The sequence below is a fragment of the Pinus tabuliformis genome, chromosome X (genome assembly GCF_031772625.1).
Source record: "Pinus tabuliformis cultivar Carrire ecotype Pingquan chromosome X, CPIR1, whole genome shotgun sequence".
Taxonomy (NCBI): domain Eukaryota; kingdom Viridiplantae; phylum Streptophyta; class Pinopsida; order Pinales; family Pinaceae; genus Pinus; species Pinus tabuliformis.
Window position 1 is genome coordinate 154993501 of NC_142308.1, and position 24452 is coordinate 155017952.

At 38.6% G+C, this 24452-nt stretch overlaps 2 pseudogenes; both read left to right on the forward strand.

Moving 5' to 3' along the window:
• The first annotated feature begins 738 nt into the window (after window positions 1–738).
• LOC149138914 (protein RRC1-like) lies at window positions 739–22418 on the forward strand (annotated as a pseudogene).
• A 357-nt stretch (window positions 22419–22775) lies between these two features.
• Window positions 22776–23183, forward strand: LOC149138915 (large ribosomal subunit protein eL27y-like; annotated as a pseudogene).
• The last annotated feature ends 1269 nt before the right edge of the window (window positions 23184–24452 follow it).

Below are 24452 nucleotides of genomic sequence, written 5' to 3' on the forward strand. Positions count from 1 at the left end.
GAACACTAGATTATAAAATAAAGTAGACTATAAAGGATTCATATGACATATACATCAACATCAACAATGTTAAAGCCATTCTTACCCATAAAAGCAAGAAACTCGAACAAGTTTTCATCAGCGGCTAGATGACCTGTATAAACCAATAAATGTCACCATAGAAAATAACACCTTAGTAACTTAGTATTCAACCTTCATGGAAAGCTTAGGCACAATCATGCAAAAAAGTTACATGCTAAAAATATCAAGTTGTAAATAACATGTGAAAATAAATAATTTGAGGGGTGATGTCTAATATTTATCATTTTATTACCCAGATGCGAGTGACCATTGAGGCATTTAATGGAGAACCGACTAATTGGCGGCATTCAGACGAGCCAGATGGTGGCCAACACACCATCCTATGCTCACCTAAAATGAACTCAGGCATGCCTGCACGCTGCATTTAATGGTCACTCAATCCGAGACCTGGACATCATCTGCCTTGATATGGATCCTCCCAACCCCTCAGTCTTCCCTCCTTCCCTTAGTATCTGCCCACCCCAAGCTGAAAATCCCTGCAGTCATACAATTACCAGGAGCTGCTGCTAGCTTCTGTGTTGTATTGAATTTGGAAACGGGCATCACTATTCCCACTCCAGGCTTTGCCCTTTGAATCCTGCCCAGACGCCCTCTATTCATCCTTTGATTTCCTTCCTAGCCTTCTATCCTGCTGAATTCCCTTCCCACCATATTAACATGGTCTGTCATCGAATGAGGAGTCGCAGAGGTGGTATTTGTAGTGGCAGCGCTCGCCCACAAGCAATGCAGAGCCCCGAACCTGCCTCACCTTCTCTTCCCCATGCAAATCCTCCCCCTCCCATCTCACCTCACAGGCATTATCCTCACACTCGTAGCGAATGGGGTTGTGTGCAGGCTTTAATTGCTGAGCACAGCGATTTCAGGTTCCATACTGCTACTTTTCCTTTGCCCCCCAGTTCGGCCCCTCACTCAACGCAATTCAGGTTCTGGAGCAACCTTAACAAACCTATCATCACTGCCAACATAACCGTTGTCTTCTATGAAGAAAGTGAGCAACACGACGCTCCATTGGGACGCTCTGAAATGCAGCATCAGGAGGAGTGCAGTCATGGAATAGGCCGTGACTCTGGGATGCTCCCAGAGGAAGAAGGCAAGGGAATACAGAGTGGCAGTCTGCATGCAGAAGGTGGATGCACTGATGACAGTCGGAAACCAGGTGGCAGCTTAGTTGGAGCATCTATTTTGATGCCTATGGCTGGTAGTATGAGTGGCACTCTTCCTGCAAGGGAGCCACAAGGTGGCGTGGCGGAAGCAGATGAGGATTGGTATCATTATGCATGTCACATAGTTGAGGAGACTCTATACCAGGATGAACCCAAATGAAGCCACGTGGCATCCGCTGCCACCCACGCGTCAACTAAGGTCTCAACTGCTAACTGGTTTGGTCAAGTCACTTGTTGTGTCTATTTTTTGTCTAAACGAAAGGCTGTTCTGTCATTACTTCACCTGTGTCATTTTGTGTTATGTCAAAACTTTTTCTGAAGCTCTTCTGTTTTGGGTCAAGGTCACATGTTTGGTTTTTTTGCTATGGCAAACTGGTTTCCCCAAATATGGGGCAGTTTAGATACTCCTGATGAACAATGTTCAAAACGGCTAAGGCTGGGGCCTCATTGTAACTCTATTTTTTGCATCTTTTAATACAATTAGTCTTACTTAGAAATATATATATTTATAATTTTATTCGCAAAAACATTTTGTTCTCTAATGCATGAACTTGGTCAAGTATATAAACAACATGTGCTCAAATAACAACATGAAAGTAAACTTTTCTAATAGTCATCAGAATATTTCAACGCAAAATAGTTAAAAGGATATCGTGTAATACTAATTTCATGTTCAAGCTTTTGTTGTTGTTAAAACATACATGATACCAAGTATTTTCAATTTCATAGTTAAAATACAAATACAAATAAAAATCAAAATAAACATTCAAAATACAATCAAACAATAAAGAGAGGATATCATGGAATGGACATTGCAATTATAAAAAAATGTTTACATGTCCATTGATGTCTTATCATGCATTCCTAAAACATTTGCTTCCCAAAATAACCATGAGGTGAAAGAATCACAACATTAAAATCCATAGGAATACCTACTAGAAGCATTTCCAAAGTCGATGGCTCAAGCGCCTAAAGGATCTCCAACAACAGATGAATCATATCCAAGATGTGATCTCTACATTGTCCCCCCATCCTTTTTCCAATCACATTTCATGTAACCCGCCCACACAAGATTCAAGTAACAATGAAATGAAGGCATTGACATTTGTTTTTATCTTTTATATCTATAAAATTTGAATCTAATTTGTTTTGGGAACATATTAATTCATATTTAAAGCCTTCCTATCATGAGAATGTATCAATCAAGTAGGACATCAGAAAAATCGACTTCAATGAGGTCCTCTAACAATTTCTACAATATCAATATTTGTCTTACTGTGATATCTTGGATAGAAAAAAGAATATATCTACAAAATAAAAAGCCATATATTACTTATGTAAAACTTTGTATATGGTGTATTCTTAGGTATTTTTTTAGGATGTCCCTCTGCCTTTACGAAAGTGGATTGAAGATTAGTTCCTTTCATTCAACATTAATTTCTGCAAGATAAATGTCACACATTATTCTTTCCCATTTCTCAACATGCTACATATGATAAATTGAAAGTCACATAAAAGAAATAGAAAACCCTTTTCTAACCAAAACAAACAAACACATAATGCCTCTAATAAAACTTCACACCTCAGAAATTACTTTGCCACATGCATAGACTAAAGGTGATATTCTTTGAAAAAACCTTAGGTCATATTTAATGGGATATTTGTATGTTTACCATGATGTCAATTTGGTGCTAAAAGCAATATACAAATCCAGGTTATTATAACTGAAACTCAAGTATAATTCAAAAAAATAATGTCATTGCAAGGTATGGAGAGAGAAACATCTTCATAATTAGGATTCTCTATTTTAGTTTGATTTGAGTTGAGTTGGTATTTGAATATATAGTTTTCTCTAAAGAAGTGAAATAGAAAGATGAGAATCAAAATAGTCTTGTGAATGTTTAATTAATTCATATTATTTATCTCTAAAATAGTCAGGTCATCCTTCTCTGCTATTCAATAGAGATTTATTTTGCATATATAGAATAATAATGAATTAACTATCAAACACAATGATGCAATATATTAACCAAGGAAAGAAAAATGGCATGGTTGTGGTATTTGTGTGCTCGAAGGAAATCCAACAATGGTTGCGTTCTTTCTTTATCATGAAATAGTATTGAAGACAAATGTCGGTTCAAAAATTGAACTCTATTACCAATAGGAGATGTTGTGTTGGGTAAGGAAAGGATGAATTGAAGGGCTCAAGATCTAGCTCCAAAATATAGTTGTCATTTTCACTACAAAATACAACGTTGTAATCATTTTCTTATCCAGGTGAAAATAAAAGTGAGTTTTTATTTATGCACTTGTGATAGTATATGAAAAAGAGAGCACTAGTGGAAATCAAAGTGTGTCATCCCATCATCCAACCTACACACAAAACATATATATTCAGTTGTTGATTATAGTGGAAATCAAATGTAAAACCCACTCAACTCGATCTTTACATGACATAGGTGTAATGAACTAGTACAATATAAGCATGCTAACTTAGAAACATGAGATGATAAGAAAGAATAATGGAACATTGTTTCGTGCCACATAATTGGCATGCATAAAATTTCCACAAAATCCATCCAAAAAATGAGAACTTATGGAAAAAGAACATATCATTAGTGTTTTGTACCCTCTTTAAAAAATGTAGATTGGCGAAGTAGAGGAGGCCAAATGTAGCAATATTCTAATTGTGTGGGATATAAAAACAGAAATGTGGGAAAACACACCTACCAATTCATGAAATCTCACTCTAAATAATAGAACATGTTGAGGATAGTAATGATGAAAACAAAGCATGTATGAAGATCAAGCACCTTTAACTTTCATTGAGATTCAGATTCTCCATGTTTTCTAATTTTATGAAAACAATCAAGAATATATTGGGTCTACAGTTAAAAGACTACGGTTTGTCCTTTCCAGAAATTACTTGAAAACTTATATAGTCCAAAGGATTTTCAAATCCAAATCTCAACATTGTACTTGTACCTTTGATTGCTCCAGTTTAGTATACAATTATTTTTGTTGGCCTGCATAAAATCAATATCTAGGTGCTTTATGATTCCATAGGAGCTAGCCCATCCTAAAGGTAGGCTAAAACTTGAATTTTTAAAGAAATCCCTCCCTTGAATCTTTGTAACATGATTTTTTTCACGCTTGTGAAAAAATAATGCATCTTTCACTGCAAGCAATAACTCTTATAGACATATTTCCACAACAATCTTGTTTATCAATTCGAAATACATCTAAGTTCCCCCACTCATGTGATTAAATTTGAACACGTGCATGAGCATGAGAAAGCCTCAACTACAACTTAAGCTGCTAGAAGGACTAGGAGAGTGGATCAGGAACACGCCTTAATAGAGGGCCAAAGAGATGAATTTGAGGACATGCTTCATGCTTTAACCTTGGAGATAAATTAGATAAAATAAACAATGGGGTTTTCTCTAGATAATGTTGACGCAACTGGCGAGGTAGTTGAGGTACTTACGGAGTCTTTAACTCTAAAGAAGATGCATATTCCAACTAAAATTGCAATTCTCATCTTAGTTTCCGATATTCTTCACAATAGTAGTGCTCTTGTGAAAAATGCTTCTACATATAGGACAAAGTTTGAAGAAGCATTACCTAATATTATGGAAAGATTTAATGACTCATACTAAAACATCACTGGTCGGATTACTGTAGAAGATTTGAGGGAGAAAGTGATGAAAGCTCTCCAAGTTTGGTCAATTTGGTTTCTCATTTAAGATGCTTATGTGAATGGAATGAGAGCTTTCTTTCTTCAGTATGGAAATTCAAGTGTCCCTCATTTTCATTCAATATGTGGAGATGCCCCACCATTGAAGGACCTTGATAGTTTTGAAGCCAATCTTACAGATGTAACAGACGGATTTGGTCCAAATCAAGATGCTACTCTGGCGATTGGAGAGGGAGCAACAACTCGAGAATTTTTTAGTATTCCACTTGTGGAGCTTGAAAGATGATGTACGAAAAATGGTTTATCTATTCGCGGTGGTAGGGAGGTAATGGTTTCCTGATTTCTTAGCTTAGAAGAAGCGGAGAAGAATAAGAACCAACATCAAGATGAGGATGTCAGGTATGGGTATAACTTTTCAATCGGAGGGAAGAATGTAAGAGAAACTAATGCTTATTTAAAATTGGGAGGGGGAAGGTGGAGCACAAGTGAAGAAAAAAATCCATACTTGATGATGATAAGGACTATATGTCCAGATCTAGGAAAAATGTTAAGGAAGAATCATATTTATGGTCATGGGTTGAGGAATGTGAATCAATGGATGCCTCTTGCAATGGAACTTTACCAAAAAATTCTAGTGTGGTGGGGACCTCAAATTCATCAATCCCACAGCTAGATCTAAAACCTTTAACAGGAAATTCTATGAAAACACATCATGTATTACAAGCTTCAAAGTGGACTCGTGAGGATGGTGGAACTGATAGAGAGGACAAGGTAGAGCTTAAGGTACTTGGTTTGAATTACTCTTCTTTTGGTAGTGATGACATATTTGGGGGTGTCAGGCGGAAAGAGTCGATTGTGCGGACACAACCAACCTCCCTAGGAGCCTAAGACTCTCTAGTGACAAACAAGACAAACAAGAGCAATCCTTCTCTAAACATGCATTTACTATATGGGAAATCAAGTGTTTAGATCCTACCTGTAATCCAACGCTATTGTAGCAGTCCAGCTCCGCTGATCCGGATGAGCTCCTCCTTCACTTTGAAACCTGCATACACTAACAATCAAACGATTAAATAGCACTTGATAATCTCATAGAATAAAACATATTTAACACATAGACCAAGGAGTACATGAAACAACTCATAAATAACAAGTTATTGAGAAGAATGGACTCATTTGCATTAATAGGTAACAAAAGGAACAAATACAACCTGAGCCTTGGTGTTGTGCAAGTCCCTCCCAGGGTCCATCAAGAGTTCTCCTTTACTTTGACAAAGCTCACCCACTTCCAAATAGAACAAGCAAAGATGGCAATCTCTCCTCACAAGCTTCTAAATGGGAGTCCTAATTCCTGCAGCATTTACCCTTAGAAATGTATAGCTTTCAACCTCCTCTCCTTCTGGCCCAATGCCTGTATTTATAGTGCTCAAGAGGAAGTTAATCAGGTCCACCATCAATGGGATAATCCCCTCTTTGGATGGGATAGCTCCCTTATTGATGGGATAAGTTCCTCTTTGGTAGGAGTGCATGAACCATCTGGAGGCGCTCAATACACGTCGAACAACCTTCTAGAATGCTCTAGAAATGACCACAAGTGACTTTTTAAAGATGAAACTTGCGCATTTTAACCTTTTCAGGGGGACGCACCTGCACCTTTACATACAGAGCGTCCAAAGACGCAGTTTTTGTGAACATTGGGTGCGTCCCCGCAGGTAAGGTTGAGAGAACCTGCGTCCCCAGAGATAAATACATTTAGAAAGACTTTCTCTCTTTTTTGGAGTTTGACATGGAGAGCAGAGGCATAAGACTTGCCTAAGAGGGTAGCATGACTGTTGATAGAGTCATCCTAACTGTAAATAGTCATGGTGACATTTTTTAGTGTAACAGATTGCCCCCTAAAGTGCGAAGCCTGAAATAGATTAGGGTTTTGTATTATCTAGGAAGGGTGAAGCGCTTTATCATTTCAAGGATTATCTCGTGGAGAGCCTGGTTAGAACCTGCAATTTTCAACACAAAATACATGTATAAGATTATATCATCACTGAGGTAGGCATTCCCATACTCAGATCAAAACTTTAACTAACAGACTAACTACTCTGATACAGGAATGATCTTGTAGTACATCATAATCATAGACTTTTGTAGACACAGTATGGGCGCAACCATCTGTTTATGATTAGTCTACTTAGATAATGAATACAAAACTCCTCGCAGCCTGGATGGTGGAAACTAGATCCAGGGTCTTCATTTCTACTTCCCGAATTGGTACGATTCTAGCCATGCGAATAAATGAGTTGATGTCGAACATGGTAGAAACCACTTGATTACCAGTCGATGATGTAAACTGTTAACAAGTGTGAGAGAGACCACCAGTAATGTCAATGGTTCTCAAAGCACCCAGTACAATCCATGAGATGTGAATGAATGAGTTGATGTCGAACATTTCACGGAATCCTTCGATCGAAAGTCAATGATGTAAACTGACGTCAAAGGCGAGAAACCCGCCATTGATGCATACAGACTTCAAGGTACTGACGATTTCTAAGTCATCTCTCTAGATAATGTGCTGATGTCGATAGAAAGCGACCCGTTGCAGGCAAGCCCACAACACGAAATCATTGTTCAAGTTGAAGAAATGTTGCTGTAAGGACTGACTCAGGGATGGTCAAATGGATGACAAGTATTTTGCAGATGAAAGTTTTGCTTGCAGACCTCTTGAACACATAACGACACAACAGATGGCTTGGTGATAAACGACTCAAAGTTAATCCCCGGAACCCAGCTGAAGACTTTCAAAGTGGTTTGATCAACTGTGAGGTAAAGGATTTCCCAACCCAGGTGAATGAAAAAGTGTCGTGTTCAAGAGTGGTAATAAAGTTTCTTCTGAGACAAAAGGTAACAAATAGGCTCATTCTTCTCTCTTTTCCCCCACCATTTCTGGCAAGTACCTCTTTATTTTTTGACAAGCTTGAGGAGGATAACATATGCTTGATTATAAGCTCATCCTTCGGATGAGTCCAACCTAGTTTTGATTCGAACCCTAGGAAGGAGTGGTTCGTTCCTGTTTGTAATTGAACAGGTCCTTTACTGTGAAATGTTTAACGAGCCCAGTATAGGAGAAACTCGGCGTTTTTCAATTTTAGAGAGTCTGAAAAACTTAAGAAGACTCCAAGTTGAACTTTTTCGTAGATTTGTGTCCCTCAAGCCCGAAAAAGTATAAAATAATACCTGGGGGAACCGCTTGATCTTGCGACCAAGGAGTACTTTCATAATTAGTGCCACTGACCTGAAAAGTAAAAAGCGATCAAGGACACGTCGTTTTATTTCCGTATCGAGTTTGAAACGACAAAAACCCGGCAATCTTTTCCTGATTTTACGGTCAGAAAAGAGCTATAAGGGGACCGTCTTTTAATTCCGTTTTAACGAGTGTAAAAGAAACGCTCGGCAATCTTTTCATATTTTAGGAGTCAGAAAAGGGCTTAAAAGATGACTCTACGGTTTCACTTTTTCGTAAGTTTTAACGAGTTCGAAAAAATGATAAAAATGTACTCATGGTTTTCACTTTTTCGTAAGTTTTAATGAGTTCGAAAAAATGATAAAAATGTACTCATATGGTCGACTTTCAATTTAATTTACGAGCAGGAAAATACGGAAAGGACTCGGCATTTTTATTTGTTTTACGAGAATGAAAAATAGCAAAATAATCTCGGTATTTTCATGAGTTTAACGAGTCTTGAAAATAACTGAAATTGACTCGAAATAGGTTTCATTTTTACAAAAGCTTGAAACAGGGAAAAACTATGCTTCAAAGTAGTTTCATTTTTACACAAGCTTGAAACAGAGAGAAAACTGTGCTTGATGCCCCCTAAGCGTAACTGCTAGAGTGCATGCCCCCCAACTTCATTTCATTCAACTAAATACAAGCTGGATGGAATGAAGGTTCATGAACGAGATCGTTTGAAAGACTCGACCTAAAACTGTAAGAAAATTATGAAAAACACTGAAATAACTAACCTAAATATACAACTTAACATTTACGAGATTTAGTCAAACTCTCGATTCAAGTAGAGGAGGATTTGTTTCATTTTTTAACGAGCTTGACACAGGAAAAGAACTATGCTCGGATTCAGTTTCATGTTTACACAAGCTTGAAACGAAAAACTATGCTTGTTATAAGTTCACATGCCCCCAGCATAATGACGCAAAACGAGGTACATGCCCCCCAAGCTTCATTGCATTCAATCAGGTGGATGGAATGAAGCTTTACTTTCAAGATTTTGGAAAGACTTGTGGGAGTTGTTTCATTTTTTAGTGAGGTTGACACAGGAAAAGAACTATCCTCAAAACCCTTGTTTCATTTTTTAAACGAGCTTGACACAAGATAGGGAACTATGCTCATAACTACTCTCTACAATCTACCTAACAAAAAACTCTACTCTTGTTTCATTTTTTAACGAGCTTAACACAAGACAAGGAACTATGCTCAGAACTCCTTGTTTCATTTTTTAACGAGCTTGACACAAGACAAGGAACTATGCTCAAAAAATTCGCATGCCCCCAGTTTAATGATGCAAAACAAGGTACATGCCCCCCAAGCTTCATTTCATTCAACCAGTTGGATGGAATGAAGCTTTACTTTCAAGATCTTGTAAAGATTCAACTTGAAAAGGGAGTTGTTTCATTTTTTAACGAGGTTGACACAAGAAAAGAACTGTCCTCTTACGCACTGATTCATTTTTTAACAAGGTTGACTCAGTAAAAAGAACTATCCTCACATTTTTTAATGAGTTTGAGACTAGAAGAAACTATCCTCACACACACTGATTCATTTTTTAAAGAGGTTGACACAGTAAAAAGAACTTCCCTCACAACTCCTTGTTTCATTTTTTAATGAGCTTGACACAAGACAAGGAACTATGCTCATGAATTCCAGTTTCATTTTTTAATGAGGTTGAGACTAGAAGAAACTATCCTCACACACATTGATCATGGCTTCCAACTGGAAGAAAGACATGTCAATGGACACACCTTGATCATGGCTTCCAAAAGGTCTTCATCCGAAGGAAGAACACTTCTCTGGAAGGAACACATGTCAAGGGACTCAAAAGGGATAAGAACATCATGTTCAAATAATCCCTTAGAGTTTTCCATGTCAATTACCGGATCTAAATCAACAGTGAGAGGCTCACTGACATCGGTAACTGAAAACATGGGACCAGTTGCCACATAATTAACCCGTGGCAGGGTAGATACCACTTTAGAATCAGGAACATTTAGGGGTGTCATATTATTGGTAGTCGAAACAAGACTAGGGAACGAAAGCTGGTCTACAGTCACAATACTGCCATTGTGAGGGAAAGACATCACGCGAAAGAGTGTCGATACGACAGCTTTCATTGCATAAACATAGTCTCGCCCAAGGAGTAAATTGAAATCCAAGGGACCTCGAACTACCATAAGATCAATACAGACAGTTTTACCTTCCAAGGTAAGAGAAAAATTAGGAAGGATCCCTAAAGGTTCACTAATGGTTTTGTTAAAAGCTTTCAGATTCTTCGTAATAGGCGCAAGCTGAGGGGAACCCAAAGCTTTCCAAACAGTTGAGGATAAAATACTAACAGAAGCACCTTCATCTACCTGTGTACGATGTATGTCCCTACCACCAGCCTTGACAATGATTTGGAAAGGGATGGAGGAAGGAAGACGAGGTTCTGTCAGTCTATTCCAATCAAAGGAAAAGACCTCAGTGCTTGGAGGGGGTTCTGTAGAAACAGGTGAAATGCCCCCCGGCATAGAAGAATCTGATGTAACAAGAAGAACCTGAGCGGTATGAAGTTCACTCTCTAAATGGAAAGTGGGATCGACCGAATGTGAAATTGAATCGACCACTTGATCAACTAATGGATCATCAACCCGAGTGACATGAGTTTCACTCTCTAATGGAAGAGTGTGATCGACTGTACTTGAAATTGGATCAATCACTCCGTCAGTTGACGGTAGGTTGGGAGAAAGCTTACGGTAACCAGTTGGAAATTCTTGCTATGGAATAGTAAGGTTTTCCAACAATGTTGAGGCTTCATCCATGTGAGGGCAAATGTGAGTTTGATGACTCCCTTTGCATAACTTACAAGGAAACCTAACTTTACCCTCTTTCCCAGGAACCTGACTATCACTGGTTGATGGATCAATGGAAAGTTGATGAGATTTTTCTGACCATACTTCCAAGACCTTTGGAATACCAGGACAATTGACAAGGAAGTGGTCACCCTTACAAAGCCTGCAAGGGTATTTGGGTTTACGGTGCACGTCGGAATTTTCCTCAACACAACTAACACTTACAGTCGTGGTTGGTTGGTTGACTTCTTTCTTATCCTGCTTCTTCTTTTTCTTCTTCTCCTTCCCTTTCTTCTTCTTCTTAGCCTCCTGGTTACTAGCATCAAGGCTTTTACCAGGCGAAGAGGGAGAAATGGAGGAAGAAAAATTAGGCGAAGAAGGTAAAGGGTCAACAGAAGGTTGGTGATGTTGAGATGGTGAACTCTGTTGAGGTGAAGCATCCGGTTGAGATGGAACAATTGGAGTATTTTGGGCCAACGAAGTTGAAAATAACCATATCGGTAAACCTATTGTAAATCCAGGTAATGACAAAGTAGCCATATAAGGAGGACCAACATTTCCAAAGTAAGGAAAAGTACTAGGATTCTCATTAGGAGGGGTTCCTAGGTTGATAAATTCCGGAACATTTGCCATTATATTCAACTTCAGTGAATTTTATTAACAATCTTAAAACTAAAATTAACAATTCACAATTCACACCTAACAATTAAGATTCACAATTCACACCTATGGTCTCTAAAACTGAAAACAAACAAATTAACACGCGCTATCAAATCTAGGAATCAAACCACACACAAATAGTAGCCTTCCGGACCGAAAACACTAGTTGGTGATGAAATCCAACATCGCCGAATTCAGTACAGAAGTGGTGGGCGGAACAGTTACCCCGGCAACCTGCTTAATGAATAGACTGGACCAAGTTCCTCCACTTTAACCGTCTCGAGTGAAGTGAACCCCCCAGAAAATCCAAGTGAGTCTAGCCGACGTCTGCTCCAGGTACAGTGGGATCTTCCCTCCATCGTCACCTTGGTTAGAACCCTAAAGATAATGGTCACTAAGGTTACCAACAGCAACAAATGCACCTGGGGGAACAGTCTACACTCCGACAGCACGCAAGGGCAGAGTATCAAGCTCAATCCCCTTGTCGGCTCCTTGACAATAATCCAAGGTTTACCGACAAGTGACCCCTGGCTCCTCGACAATGGTTAATCCGAGGTTTACCGTTTGTAATACGTGCATGTCTGGCGTCATTCCCAACGAGGGAGGATTGATCCCCTCACTGGTTCGGACACGAGCTCGTGCTTCTCCTTTAAGAGGAGCTTTCCCAGAATACAAATGAAACAGTCGGATTTATCCTACCACAAGATGAGCTACCTGTTTGGTTTTGCTGTCTTGGAGAGTTAATTACTCTCCTACTCCAAGACACTAGCCTAAGCTATGTTGGTGTTTCAGAGCCCTAGAAATGTAAAAATTACTAGATGAATTTTAATTAAGCGCTGTGTTATTAAGGCTGTTATTACTCAAATGGGTAAATGGATATGAAACCAATGGTGTTATGACCCGACTCAACTGAATGCAATCGAATATGATAATGTAATCTTTTCAATTCGATGAATCCTAACTAAAGTAAGGAGAGAGTTTCCATTCACTTCCAACAATGCAAAAAATTGATCACTAAGAGAAAATATAACAAATTCTCTAATGCACTAATTTCGTCAAGAAAAACTAATGCAAATCAATTCCAAACCATTTTTTTATTTTTATTTTTGTGTAAATTCAAATCAAAGGAAACTGATCTAAATCTACGACTGATTTTCCAGAATGTAAACTATGCAATGGTAATCTATGCACAATTCACTTGAAAAGTATGCAAATGTAATCTATGCATATTTTCATTCATATTCGGAAAATGAGAATTCTAATTATGCAAATGTGATCTATGCAAGAGAATTCTCAAACACAAGACGATTCTAATGTGATCTAAGAACCAATCAAGTGCAAATTGAGAAAATTGGGTGAGAGTTCCAAAGATCAAAAATAAAAACACTCAAAGGCCATTAACACTCATACACAATTTAGCCCCCCCCGGCGAATGAGGGGGAATTTTTTTTGCAAAAACAAGAGCAAAAAGATGCAAAATTGTGAAAGGACTGAGACAAACCTCCAAGTAATGACCAAAGGAAATAAAATTAAGAATTTCTCAAAAAAGAGATTCAAAACACCCAATTGATGAAAGCTTAGAGTAGGAATGCTAATGAAACAAGCTTAGGTGAAGATCTCTGACAGTAGACTAATGGATCTGGGCAGTAAAAACTAAGAAAAAGCAAAATCTAAGAGAAAAAATGCAAAAAATGGAATTTTCTCAAATTTTAGCAGGGGATGCAGGAAACCCGTTAGAACAGGTGCGGGCCCGCTCTGTGCACACAGCGATAGTGCGTCCAGGGACGCACTGTGCAATGCTCAGAGGGTGCGTCCTACTGGAAAACTCAAGAAAAACTAAAATGAAACTAACCCTAAGCTAGCCCACCCAAAAACAAAGTCACAGAGCCAAAAACCAGAAAAATAAACTAATTTTCTCAGAGCAAAGTTCATACAAAGGAAAAGACTTTCACATCAATGGAGTCCCCAGCGGAGTCGCCAATTTGTCAGGCGGAAAGAGTCGATTGTGCGGACACAACCAACCTCCCTAGGAGCCTAAGACTCTCTAGTGACAAACAAGACAAACAAGAGCAATCCTTCTCTAAACATGCATTTACTATATGGGAAATCAAGTGTTTAGATCCTACCTGTAATCCAACGCTGTTGTAGCAGTCCAGCTCCGCTGATCCGAATGAGCTCCTCCTTCACTTTGAAACCTGCATACACTAACAATCAAACGATTAAATAGCACTTGATAATCTCATAGAATAAAACATATTTAACACATAGACCAAGGAGTACATGAAACAACTCATAAATAACAAGTTATTGAGAAGAATGGACTCATTTGCATTAATAGGTAACAAAAGGAACAAATACAACCTGAGCCTTGGTGTTGTGCAAGTCCCTCCCAGGGTCCATCAAGAGTTCTCCTTTACTTTGACAAAGCTCACCCACTTCCAAATAGAACAAGAAAAGATGGCAATCTCTCCTCACAAGCTTCTAAATGGGAGTCCTAATTCCTACAGCATTTACCCTTAGAAATGTATAGCTTTCAACCTCCTCTCCTTCTGGCCCAATGCCTGTATTTATAGTGCTCAAGAGGAAGTTAATCAGGTCCACCATCAATGGGATAATCCCCTCTTTGGATGGGATAGCTCCCTTATTGATGGGATAAGTTCCTCTTTGGTAGGAGTGCATGAACCATCTGGAGGCGCTCAATACACGTCGAACAACCTTCTAGAATGCTCTAGAAATGACCACAAGTGACTTTTTAAAGATGAAACTTGCGCATTTTAACCTTTTCAGGGGGACGCACCTGCACCTTTACATACAGAGCGTCCAAAGACGCAGTTTTTGTGAACATTGGGTGCGTCCCCGCAGGTAAGGTTGAGAGAACCTGCGTCCCCAGAGATAAATACATTTAGAAAGACTTTCTCTCTTTTTTGGAGTTTGACATGGAGAGCAGAGGCATAAGACTTGCCTAAGAGGGTAGCATGACTGTTGATAGAGTCATCCTAACTGTAAATAGCCATGGTGACATTTTTTAGTGTAACAGGGGGTTCTTGGAAAGAAGACAAACAAGAAGTCACAATGGACAACATTGCTTATACTCTTAATGATAGTGGAATGGATGAAGGTCGTAGGTGATTCTCCTTGCCTATAGGATGCTAATTTATTTTGTTCCTTTATATATACACCATCTGGTTTGATACTATTAACATGTGATATCAGGAAAAATCTACGTCAATTGGAGGTAACACTCATGGAGTATCATGAGTCTCTTAAAGAATGTGGCACTAAGAATGCCGAATAAATTGGAAGAAAAGCCTATTCCCATAGAAAGAGATTAGAATTTGAATATGGGTTAATAGAATGGGTGACTAATAAAGACACTAGATCAAATTTTGGATACAACGTGCATTCGTCTTGCATGGTAGGTAATGCATGAAATTGTATATCTACTGGATTGCATTTGATTGAAGTGGGTTGCATATGAAGTCTCTCATTCTTGGAAATTACAGCTCATTTTAAGTCATATTTATAAAACCTAGTCTCTACATGATTAATATCTTTGTGGCTTACTTATTTTACTTTATGATGGGAACCATAGCAAGAGTCCTTCATACATATTAAGTAAAGACAGGGAAAGAGAGGATAGGGAGAAGGGTTTTGATGGGGTTAGGGAATGAGATCTTGATACTATTTCTGTTCATCGTGACAGAGATGGTAATAGAGACAACATTCATGATTCTAATGTTGGAAAGGGGAGAGGGAGGAGCGGAAGTAGAGAACATGACAATCATGACAGGGATAGGGACAAAGACAGGGAGAGGGGAAAGGGAAGAGAGGGATAGGGATCGTGATAGAGAAAGAGAGAGGGAAAAGGAAAGGGATAGAGATATGGAAAAAAGGAGCAGAAGAAGCTAGTCATTTATTTTAGTGTCTTCAAGTGCTAAGATGCACTCTCTGCATTTTTATTCGAGTTGTGATTTCTATACAAGTAGGTAGCTTTATTTCATTTCTCATGTAATAGAAATTGATTCTAATGTGCATGCCTTAAAACCTTATATATCAAATATTTGTTTGTTATACATTCTCTTGTTTTTTAGATGCTACTGATGAGTTGTCAAGATGCCCAAAATATGCACACCTATGATGGTGATTAGCTCCCCATGTTTCAAAGGGTTTTGTTCTTCAGCTAGCTAGCCTTCTAAAGGAGTATTCAAACCATCAGAGTTTATGTAGTGGAGCATAACTATTACCATATTATATGTATTTTCTTTGTTGAACTCAGGGGTCATGGAAGTGAATTATCTAAAATACATTGTCATTATCACGTGACTAAGTGACATGTTTCATGGAATCTACTAAGGGACCTTAATTGTAATTTTTCCATGATTGCAGGTGTCGTTGTTAGTGAGTGTATTTGATTGCTAGCATCTTTCTTCCATTTTATGTTTTCCAATTTAAATGCTTTGAAGGCTATAAAGCCTATAGGCATTTTAGTCTCTTTTTAAATGAAATTTTTTTAGATTTAACCAGTGTAGATACTGATATACTTTGAAAAAATGAGATTAAACGCAAATATAGTGGTGAGCATTTGAAAGATGAGAACACATGTAACAATTTGATATGCGACCCTAACTATTTTAGAATCAAGTCATGATTATAATAATTATTAGTTAGCACACCCTTTTTTTACTAATGCTTGCATGAATATATCTATCCTGCATTTCTTTGTGTGTTGATCATGTAGGTTTTAACCCCGTATAGAAATTACCTGCATACAAATTCTAAAACACAGAAAATAAACAATGCGAGAGCATAACACATAAAACACATATACACAGAGACTTTCCCCTGGATCCCAAAACCGGGACTACTAGCTTGATTTTTCATTACGTTCCTTTCAATTTTGTAATACATCTTTATACATGCCGAAGCATCCAATACCATGGACCAAAAACCATCGCGTCCAATACCATGGACCAAAAACCATCGCATCCAAAGACATGTGCGAAAATCATGCACAAAACCATAGGTGGGTCTGCCCATCCTAACATAGGGTCCAAAACCAAAATTGACCCCATAAAATGGGGTTATAGGTATGGCTCAAACCCCCTGTGACCCCCCCCGCTACACAATCGGCGCAACGAGGGGGGGCTCCGCCCCCCCTCTAACCCCCTGGTTAACTACATGGGCTAGTCGTGGAAAGAATATAACACAACCCAACATTCTCCCACTTGTTGTTTTCTTTCCACAGGGGGCCATAAGAGAGCGTAGTCATTTTTCTAGCCCTAAAATGCCCATTGTCTCTCAACACCAAGAGAAATTCTCAGAGCTCACAGATTTTGTCAATGCATCTGAAGTATTCTTCAAAGTGTCCACCTTTACCAGCAACACCCTTTTGTCTTCTATCGTATCCCTCACAAAGTGATACTGAACATCAATGTGCTTTGTCTTTGAATGATATGCATGGTTCTTTTCCAAGAAAATCTCACTTTGGATGTCACAGTCTATCCTTATAGCTCCCTGTACTAACCCCATATTGAACACAATCTCTGCAACCAAACTGCTTCCTTGCTTGCATGAGTGGCTGCCATGTATTCTGCCTCTGTAGTTGATAGTGCCACTACAAATTGTTTCTTACTCATCCAAATGACTGCACCTCCAAATAGGTTAAACACATACCCACTTGTAGATCTTCTCTAATCCAGATCTCCAGCCCAGTCTACATTAACAAAGCCACGAATATCCAACATTCTATCCAATCATGATCTTCCTTGGTAGCACAAACCATAATCACTAGTGCCATGCAAATACCTAAAAACCCGCTTCATTGTTGTCCATTGCTCCTTCCCTGGTTTTGACACAAACCTGCTCAATACTACCACTGCATATGCAATGTCTGGTCTAGTATAGACCATTGCATACATTAGGCTACTGACTGCACTTGCATATGGAACATTGGACATGTCCTCTTCCTCTTCTTGTGTTTTGGGACACTGTTCAGCAGACAATCTCACACCTACAGGAATAGGAACCTTCACCGGTTTACTATCCTGCATATTAAACCTCTGCGTCTCAACATACTTCCTCTGGTTTAACCAGAGCTTCCTCTTTGCTTGATCTCTTTTAATTTCCATGCCCAAAATATAGTTTGTAGCACCAAGAAATTTCATGTCGAATTTGGAGGACAATTGGGTCTTCAAATCCTGGATAATTTCTTTGTCATTTCCAACCAACAACATATCATCCACATACAAGACCAAATAAATAACACGATCACCAATTAATTTAAAATACACATAGTGATCTGCTTTGCTTCTGATGAAGCCAAGTCCCCATATAAATGTATCAAATTTCTGATACCACATCCTTGGTGACTGTTTTAACTCATACAGAGACTTATTTAACTTACATACTAGTTCTTTCTTACCCTTCACCGCAAAGCCTTCAGGTTGCTTCATGTATATTTCCTCTTCCAGATCCCCATGAAGAAACGATGTCTTCACATCCATCTGTTCTACCTCAAAATCAAAAGCGGTAGCAACAGATAAAAGTAATCTAATAGAAGTTATCTTGGCAATAGGAGAAAAAATATCACCAAAATCAATTCCCGATACCTGGGAATAACCTTTTGCTACCAACCGAGCTTTGTATTTCTCCACCTTTCCTTCTACATTTGTCTTCTTCTTGAACACCCATTTGCTTCCAATGGGTTTCCTTCCAGCCGGCAACTCCACAAGATCCCAAGCCTCATTTTTGTGCAAATATGCCATTTCATCAACCATGGCCTCTTTCCATATTTTTCCATCCTCTAAATCAACTGCTTCCTTCACAGTTCTAGGATCATCATCAGTAATAGATAAAGCAAAATTTGAACAGAAAGTAGATGGACTATACCTTTCCGGCTACCTTCTTTCTCGAACTAATCTTCTCACACTCGGAGTTTGTGGCTCTTCATCTTCTGAGTCTAATTCTTCCTCCTTAAGCTCAAACTCTATCTTCTCAGGTTCCTTTGGTTGGACTTTATGTTTAATAACATCTTTTACCTCTCCGAACACCACATCTCGGCTGTACACAACCTTCTGTGTGACTGGGTTCCAAAGCTTATAACCCCTTAAACTATCCTTATACCCAATAAAGATGCACTTTTTAGATTTACTATCCAACTTGGTTCATTTCTCCTTTGGAACATGTACATATGCATCACATCCAAATACCCTCAGATGTGAAAGAGAAGGTTTCTTACCAGTCCATACCTCTTGTGGAGTCTTATCCTACAACGCTGATGAAGGTGACCTGTTAACCAGGTAACATGTAGTATCCACCACCTCTGCCCAGAATTCATGTCCTAACCTGGCACCACTAAGCATGCTTCTTACCCTTTCCATCAACGTCTTATTCATTCTTTCTGCAACTCCATTTTGCTAAGGTGTATATGGAGTAGTATTCTATCGTGCTATACCACACTTCTTACAGAATTGTTCAAATTCCTTGCTGCAAAACTCTCCACCATTATCTGTCCTCAACACCTTTATCTTCTTCTCTGTCTGATTTTCCACGAGAGCCTTAAATTCTTTAAACCTATCAAAGGCTTCAGATTTATTCTTAAGGAAATATATCCATGTATTCCTTGAGAATTCATCTATAAATGATACATAGTACATAGACTTACCCAATGATGGAACCTTCACAAGTCGAAACACATCACTGTGCACAAGTTCTAATATCTGTTTCGCCCTCTTACTACCAAAGGGGAAACTCACTTGATTCTGCTTCCCATATACACAATTTTCACAGAAATCAAAATCCAGAGAGCTATTAATCATACCTTCTACCATACCTTTACCATGAAGTATTCGAAGGCCCTTCTCTCCAATATGTCCAAGCCTTTGATGCCACAACATGGTCTTCTCTCCAGAGACCACTAGATTTTCTGCTCCACTTTCAGGAACCACAGAACTATTACACCCATCAATAACAATGCTACCTTGCAACTTGTACAGAGTTCCAATCCGAACTCCCCACATCAGTACCAGTGCTCCTAGAACCATTTTGCAGGTATCCTTCTCAAACATTGTTTTACACCTGCATCATCCAGCTTGCTTACGAAAATCAAATTTCTGGCCAATGTAGGAATATGAAGAACACCTAGAAGTATTCTAATCCTTCCACCTTGCAACTTCAACTCTTCTTTTCCATGACCAACGATTCTAGCCTTCCTATCATTCCCTAAGAAGACATCACACCATTGTATTTATCATACTCGCAGAACCACTCTCTATGGGGAGTGAAGTGAAAGGATGCACCTGAGTCAATCAACCATGCCTCATGATCTACATGTGCACTTGAAGAAGCCAAGCACACATCCCCACCTTCATTTAAGGTGGTTCTCGCCTCTACAGAAGGAGCATCATCAGATCCATTTCCTTTATCAGGGGCTTTAGATTTACAGTCCCTTTTGTTGTGCCCTTCCTTTCCACATTTCCAGCACACCACCTTTACATGATTTCCTGGAGATTTAGATTTCCCTCTAGATTTAGATCTCCTACTCGATGAATTATTTTTGTTTCTATTTTGGGACCATCATCGTATAGACAAGGCATCACCATTCTGGCTCTCCATATTTTTCTGTCTCATCTCCTTCGTCAGCAAGGATGAGACCATTTCATCAAACTGCAAGGCAGTTGCATTGCTACCTATTGCAATAACCAGACTATCCCACGAATCTGGTAGAGAACACAACAAACTGATGCACTTATCTTCATCTGAAATTTTAATATCAAGAGATGCTAACTGACTTACCACAATATTAAATGCGTTCAGATGCTCTGTCACCGAGTCTCCATCTTTCATCCTTAGGTTATACAGCTTTTTCCACAGGAACAGTTTATTCACCAGAGACTTAGATTGGTACAACGTCCCTAACTTGCCCCACAAAGCCTTCGCCGTAGCTTCCCCTGATACATTCAGCAATACTGAATCCGAGACACACAATCATATTGTGCCCTTTGCCTTCCGATCCAACTTCTTCCATTCTTCATCGGACACTCCTGTTGGTTTAGTACCCGGATCTACCGTGATCCACTAATCTTTATCCACCAACAGATCCTCCATCTTGAGTTTCCACAACTCAAAACTTTGACCATTAAATTTCTCGACCTTTATCTTTCCACTGCTCGCCATCTTCTTTCACCACCAGAATCGATCTCGCAAATCTCCCCCTGAACAGGGTCTACCACAGGCATGAGCGAAACCCCTCAGCAAAAAAGGTGTCCTCTTGAAGACAAAACTGCTCTGATACCACATGTAGGTTTTAACCCTATACATAAATTACCTGCATACGTATTTTAACACACAGAAAATAAATACGAGAGCATAACACATAAAACACATATACATGGATATTTTCCCCTGGATCCCAAAACCGAGAATACCAGCTTGATTTTTCATTATGTTCCTTTCAATGTTATAATACATATTTATACATGCTGAAGCATCCAATACCATGGACCGAAAACCATTGTGTCCAATACCATGGACCGAAAACCATCGTGTCCAAAAACATGTGTGAAAATCATGCACAAAACCATAGGTGGGTCTTCCCATCCTAACATAGGGTCCAAAACCAAAATTGACCCCATAAAGTGGGGTTACGGGTATGCCTCAAACCCCTTGTGACCCCCCCCCCCCCCCACTACACAATTGGCACAACGAAGGGGGGCTTCGCGCCCCCTATAACCCCCTGGTTAACTACGTGGGCTAGCCATGGAAAGAATATAACACAACCCAACAGATCAGTTTCTCCTTTAATTGAAAATTTCAAACCATCTTGCAATAATTTTGTTTAGAGTCACATGGACTAGATGTAGAACATCAACTTAATCTTTTGTTTTACTTGAATGATGCATCACAACTTTGGATGAAAGAAATAATATTTTATATAAATATATTGATTTTGAATCATATCTTCAATTATTGAGTGTTTTTTTTTTTTTTTTTATCTAGGTGGATATCACCATGTTTACCACAACAAAGTACAAAGAGTCCAGAGCATGAGAAAGCCTCAACTGCAACTTACGCTACTAGAAGGACCAGGGTAAGCACCATATCATCCATTGGGATTGTTTTATTTTTTTTAATACTTTATTAAAGGCCATTTCAATCTTTTTGAGACATTGACACCCATTGACTTTTAGTAATGTAAAACTTCACCAAATATTCTGCAGGGTCAACATCTAATCAAATTTCTTTGAGTTTGAAGTTGAATAGATTTCTGCCCCGCTGTTTCTGATTTGTAGTCTAATGTAATTGTACCATAGAGTGAATTTGAGGACATGCTTCGTGCTTTAACCTTGGAGAGAAATTAGATAAAAGAAGCAATGGGGTTTTCTCTTGACAATGTTGATGTAGCTGGCAAGGTATTATTGTCATGATGATGATGTAGTTGTGGGCTTTATCTTGTGTCTTGGTTAAGCACTTTGACAACAATACTTTTTTACAACTTAATTGGTACCTTGCATGCATTGTAGGTAGTTGAGGTACTTACAGAGTCTTTGACTCTAAAGGAGATGCCTATTCCAACTAAAGTTGCAAGGCTCATGTTAGTTTTTGATATTCTTCACAATAGTAGTGCTCCTGTGAAAAATGCTTCTACATATAGGACAAAGTTTGAAGCAGCATTGCCTGATATTATGGAAAGCTTTAAAGCATGAAGCATGTCCTCAAATTCACCTATTTAGACCTCTGTTAAGGAACACTCCTCATCCACTCTTTGGCACAATTACATCAGGCTACAAATAAGAAAGAATGGGGCAGAAAGTTGTTCAAACTTCTTCAATAGTAGTGCTACTATGAAAATTTCTTTTGCATATAGGACAAAATTTGAAGCATCATTGCTTGATATTATGGAAAGATTTAATGAATTATACTGAAACATCATTGGTCATATTAATGTTGAATATTTGAAGGTTTGTATGTTTCTGATATCTATATCATAATAAGTGTAAAGCAAAAGAGTAGAGGAGGCAGAGGGTGGAAGAGAAAGAGCGAGCGGAGGGAGATCAACAAGAATGGTGAAGTGTCTCAAGCAAAACAAGGTTGTATTTCTCTTTTCGGGACACTTTGCAAGTCAAAAGGTCGTTATCATTAAAACCTTCGACGATGGAACTACTAAACAGGCATATGACCACTAGCTTGTAGCGAGCATCGCGAAATACCCTAAGAAGGTCATCAGAAAGGAATCTGCGAAGAAAATGATGAAGAAATCAAGGTTGAAGGATTTCATCAAGGTTGTTAACTACAACCACATCATGCCCACCAGGTATAGTTTGGATGTGGATTTGAAGAATGTGGTTACCTTTGATAAATTGGAGACACGCGATAAGAAGGTGGCAACACTAAAGGGAGTAAAATCTTCCTTTGAGGAGAGGTTCAAGGTAGGGAAGAATATATGGTTCTTTAAAAAACTTAGGTTTTGAGATTCTCATTTTTTAGAAGTACCATGTTAGAACTTCCAAGTTTTTATATTTTCATTATTTATAGTGCCCTTCATAGTGTTTGCAATTCCTAGACATTTTTGAGTTGCTTGAGAGTTTTGATAGGCAACTTAATGCTAGTCTATCTTATATCTACCATTTATTTGACAGTTTTAGATTTGATTTATCATGTCAGTGGGAAAAGTGTATGGAATATTACATTATTGGTCATCAATTAGCAAGGAAACTGGTAATTTTTACTCGTAAAAAAGAAATATCATAATAAGTGTAATGACTATGTGGACCATTGTGTGATTTTTTTCACATTTATATTCTCGTGTCCTTGCAAGAGAGAGTGATGAAAGCTCTCTAGGTTTGGTCAAACTGGTTTCTCTTTTTAGATGCTTATGTGAATGGACTAAGTGCTACCTTTCTTCGGTCTAGAAATTTAGGTGTCCCTCCTTTTCATTCAATGTGGAGATGCCCCACCATTGAAGGACCTTGATAGTTCTGAAGCCAGTCTTACAGACCTGACAAACTGATATGGTCCAAATCAAGATGTTGCTCTAGCGATTAGGAGTATAAACTCAAGAATTGTTTAGTACTCCTCTTGTGGAGCTTGAAAGACGGTGTAGGAAAAATGGTTTATGTATTTGTGGTGGTAGGGAGGTAATGGTTTCCCAATTTCTTAGCTTAAAAGAAGTGGAGAAGCATAAGAACCAAGATCAAGACAATAATGTCAGGTATTGATATAACTTTGAAATCAAAGGGAAACATGCAGGAGAAACTAATGCTTATTTAAAATTGGGAGGGGGAAGGTGGAGCACAGGTGAAGAAAGAAAATCCATACTTGATGATGATAAGAACTATATGTCCTTATCATTGTCTAGGCAATATGTTTAGGAATAATCATCCTTATGGTCACGTGCTGAGGAACGTGAATCTTTGGATGCCTCTTGTAGTGGAACTTTACCTAAAAATGCTAGTGTCATGATGGTAGTGTCACATGAGGTGCCCCCAAAAGTTCAAAATATTCTAGGCAATGTCAAGGAAAATTACTTTCACTACTCCTTAAGTCATATTTTTCCCCATCAGTGTTTTTATAAACCAATTATCAAGATCATAAAATGATCTTCTCTTTAATAAGGGAATCCAAGGGCTAACAGTTTAAGGATATGATCATTTTTTTAAAACATATAGTCTTGTGTGAGTTGTAAGGACTTGGGTGTCAAACTCGGTGTTGAGCCAATCTTATTGACATGTCAAAATTTT